Here is a 4,934-nt window from a genome sequence, read left to right on the forward strand (position 1 = left end):
GATGGGGTGGTGGGGCAGCAATCAGGGATCTGGGGTGGGACATGTGGGCCTTGTGGGGGGTAGGTCTTGTGGGGGCCATTTGGCTCCCGCTGGGTAGGCGTACCCCTTGTGTGGGGGCAAAATCCACTGTTGTGGGGGCGAATCTCCTGTTGGGGGGTCAAAACCTTTGTGTGGAGGACAGACCCCCTGTTAGGGGACCATAGCCCTTTTGTGGGAACTGAACCCTCTGTTGGGGGGCAAACCCCCTTGTGTGGGGGCCATCAGCCTGTAGGAGGGCAGCAAAATATGTATTCATAGAATCATAAAACATGTATTTAGAGTTCACTTTATTATTATAAGAGACTTCCTTTAACACTGTAAGATACATCAATAAAATATTGTCCAACTGATCACTCTCTCTCGATAGTGGTCTTTTATTTTACTTGTGGAGGAACATGGGTTTGGGGGTATTTTACACAGTGACTTTGGGATTTGTTTTTATCAGGGACTTTTCAGTTTTCCAACAGGGAACACCAGAATTCCTGCTACGGAGGCCAGTGGCAGGACCCTGCCTTCTCAGAGCTGGTATCTTGGACCCAGCTGGCTGTGACTGACCTCCTGGCCAAATGAGGCCAGAACGACATGCTTTGACAGTTCAAAGCAGGCCACCACACCTGGAACATCTTCCAAGTGATAGCTGCCAAAACGGCTGGGCAGGGAGCACACATGGCAGTAGTGCTGCACAGAGGCCAACTCTGCAGCCACAGCCCACTGGCAGCTGGCCCAGAGGGGCAGATGCCTCTACCGGCTGTGAAGTCCCCATCCATGTTTGGCAGGTGGGCAGCAGGTCACAGCCAGGCAGCAGCCCCCACTGCCAGACTGCTGCAGTGGGTAGAGAGTGCAAGGAACTCTCAGGGCTGCTTCAGCAGTCCAGCTGGCACAAGGGGTAGTGTCTTCAGGTGCCAATTGGCTGGGCCCTAGAAGCTCCTAAGAGCTAGTAGCCCTGAGCTACTTGCCAGGGCAGCTTTTTATGCTGCTGGGGACAGCACAAAAGCTGGCCCCGGGTTCTAGTTCCCCCTGGCTGCAAATCCGGGAGAAGCCAGGCAGGGTTATTTTGCCCCAAGTGGCACAATTTGCTCCACACCAAAGTGCATGTCTGAGCACATGCACTGAAGCAAAAAGCCTCAGCTCAAATTTGCACTGCTTCTATTTGAGCTGTTGCAAGCGCATGTGCTTGCATGTGTGGATGTCCCCATGAAGCATACTCTGGAAATCAATGGCCCATTGACGTTTTCATATCCAACAAAGAATAGCCTTTGCTCATGTACCTTTGTACAGTTACCTTTGCAGTTTTTTGTCCCCTAAATTGCACAAAAGACAATATACAATGTGTGGGTGTTAACAGTATATGCATATCTTCAAAAGAAGTAAATAGACCCTGAGCCTCCGAAAAAAAGGAAAGCCACAGTCTTGCAGATAATTGAGTAAGCTTGTCTCTGCAGCATTCATGCTTAAGGGCCTAATTGTCCCTTTCAGTTATACTTCACAATAGTATAATTTACACGTGCTTTATGCTCCTTTTATAAGGAAGTACATATAAGTCACAGTTTAAAGAAGTCAGGCCTAGGTGGGTAAAATGTTCAAATGCCCACATCATGAGTTTTAGGAATCATAAAATTATAATGGAGTCTAATTAATGTTAGTAATGGGCAAAATTCAGAATTCTTATTATCTGAGGTTTAGTTAGATCCTTATTTTTGCCTCCTAAATATGTAAAATACAGGACCATCATGAGAATGGTCTTTCTTACTACATTTCCAGAAGGTCTGCAGATTAGACCTTTTGTACTATTTAAACACTTCTATTTCTGGCAAGAACACAAATGAGCAAAGGCAGATAAATAGGAATATATTATTTTATGCAGATGGTACACTGTGTTCAACTCTAACATGCTATGCTATCAAATACTGCCAAGTCTCATTAATTAAGAATGTAACCATCCTCTGATGACATAGCTACTATTCGTTTGGATACTAAAAATAATCACAAGCTGACATCAGAAATATCATGAAAAATCATCCCTCCTGTTGAGATGGAATCTATATTCCATTTTGAAATAGTTTACACAAAAGTCTGTTTCTCAATTAATATTTAACTAGCATCAGTCATCATAGCCAACACTATGTGGGGTAAGATGTCGACTTTGAAGACTGTTGCTAAATGCTACAATGAAACTATGGTATGTACAGAGTACAGTAGCCTCTTCTGCCAGTCTCTAATTTGGGAAATACAGAGATGCCTGAACTGGGAATGCTACCAACAGTTCCAACACTACCGAACAGCAGCAAGCATAGAGTATAATCCAAGGCTTTCAATTAGATTACCAATAGGAACTCCAATGAAGCTCTGGGTTCAGTGTTTTCCACATTGGGGCCACTAGGAAACAACAATTAAAAAGAACTTTCACAGATTCCTGTCTTCATCATTCACTCAACAATGAAAACTGGATGGTGGCTATCTTATCTTGATTTGTTGGGTTTTCACTAGCTGTCAGTCCCTTTCATTACTCCCCTATCCTAGCACAACAAACCCCAAGACAGTGAATTTCAGATTGTCTTCTTTATGAACTTTTACTCTCTCTTCTAAGGGAGATTCTCAACAGAATATGTGGTCCCACATAGCTGCTCTTTGCCAGCAGGCTGAAGACTATTTGTCTCTCGTTGTGATGCAAATGTTTGAACAGAACACACACAGTCTTACCCCTTCCAGAGTGAAAAAAGCCCTTCAAAGAAGAGCCCAAATGACCTTATGTCAGGCTTTTAGCCCCAACACTACCCTGTAGTCCTTCCACCCCTTTTTCAGAGTTTTCAGTAGTTCTTTCCTCCAGATTAAGGATTAAACACCCATTTTTCAAGTTTTTGTGATATTGTTCAACTCTGTTTGAGTTCAAAGATCCTGCCTGAAGCAGTTAAGGTCTGCTTTTTCATCCTTATTCTTCCCCTGAACTACTCCCACTGCTTCCTGTTTTTCCCCCCAAATACCAGCTATAACACCTACTTTTCTAGAACTTTGCCTATATTCTAGGACTCACCACAGGAGCTGGCTTCGCTCCTGCTCTACCTAGTATCTTTGCACAGAATAGTTTACCTAGCATCATTCTCAACACTATCTTATAGGAAAAAGCTCCTTATTCCTTCTCAAGTTTCCTGCCTGCCCTTGAATCCTTGCTTAATTAGTTATTTCTCCTTACAACTTGGTCTTATCCTTAATTGGCAAACTCTTCAAGTTCAGCTAGAACCAGGTGTGCTAAATGCACTCTAGCTGTAGTTAACTCTTTCAAGTTTTAATAGAATTATGTATCCCATTACACCTGCCCATACAATTTTCCTCTCTCTTTATCCCTTTGCTTCTCTTACTCCACCAGTTTTTTCATGCTGTTTCTTTTCCCCACTTGGACTTATCGAATACTTCCCAAAAGAAAAGGCACCTCCCCAAAACAATGTAAGTCCTGACTTTGATACTTTTGTTTTTGTTTTGTATACCATCTTCCCAAACTACATCTCATATTTATGTAATTGCATGGTAAAGGCTTAGAGGTTGTGATTCTTTCATTCTGAGCATAAATGTAATATAAACAATAAAACACATAATTAATAACAGTCTCTAAGAAAACAGTGATCTAGAAAAAAAAGTATCCTAACAAGAAGGCATTTCTGAAAATGTAAGATTATATCTTGCATTACTTTCAGTTTGTTGAAGAAACTGAATATGGTATATGCAAATGAATTGTAGTGATAGATTAAAAAGAATTTGTCTTCTCTAGATAGTGAACAGTATTTGGCTAAACATTAAAGTGCAATGAACATATATACTCATGCAAATAATGACTAAGGGTAAACTTATTGTATTTGTGTTCCGTGTGAGCTGGAAAGATAAAGCTCAGGGATAGTCAAAAGGCCTGTTGTACAGCCCTAACATGGCTACATTCCACTTCTGTAGGTTTACATTGTTACAGGAGTGCTCTGTAAATTACATGTCTACATACATATAAGTAATTATTTTATAGATAAAATGATAGTAGATGCAAGAATATATATCAAAGGACTTATAGCCTCAAACCAGGAGCCTTATAGGGTATGTCCACACATGCAAGCACATGCGTTTGCAGCAGCTCAAATAGAAGTGGTGCAAATTTGAGCTCAGGCTTTTTGCCTCAGTGCATGTGCTTGGACATGCACTTTGTTGTGGAGCAAATTGTGCCACTTGGAGCAAAGAAACCTGCCTTGCTTCTCCTGGATCTGCAACCAGGCGGAGCTAGAGCCCAGGGTCAGCACTTGTGCTGTCCCCAAAAGTATAAAAAGCTGCCCTGCCCTGCCCTGGCCCCAGCAGTAGAAGAAGCTGCCCTGGTAAGTAGCTCAGGGCTACTTGCTCTCAGGAGCTTCTGGGGCCCAACCAATTGGCACCTGGAGACATTACCCCTTGTGCCAGCTGGACTGCTGAAGCAGCCCTGAGAGTTCCCTGCATGCTCTACCTACTGCAGTAGTCTGGCAGTGGGGGCTGCTGCCTGGCTGTGACCTACTGCCCACCTGCCAGACCCGGATGAGGACTTCACAGCCAGTAGAGGCATCTGCCCCTCTGGGCCAGCTGCCAGCGGGCTGTGGCTGCAGAGCTGGCCTCTGTGTGGCACTACTGCCCTGTGTGCCCACTGTCTAAAATACCCTAAAATACCTGTCTAAAATCCATGTTCCTCCACAAGTAAAGCAAAAGACCACTATAAAGAGAGAGAGAGACAGAGACAGAGACAGTGATCAGTGGGGCAATGTTCTATTGATATATCTACAGCAGGCATCAGCATTCTCCAGTTGACAAACCCCAACAAGGGCCAAATGGCAGGGCAGGGCAGGGCAAGGATTGGACGGGCCTGGAGGGGTAGGCGGGGGATGGAGCCAAGCAGA

The sequence above is a fragment of the Crocodylus porosus genome, unplaced genomic scaffold, assembly GCF_001723895.1.
Source record: "Crocodylus porosus isolate Cpor-Errol unplaced genomic scaffold, CroPor_comp1, whole genome shotgun sequence".
Lineage (NCBI taxonomy): Eukaryota > Metazoa > Chordata > Crocodylia > Crocodylidae > Crocodylus > Crocodylus porosus.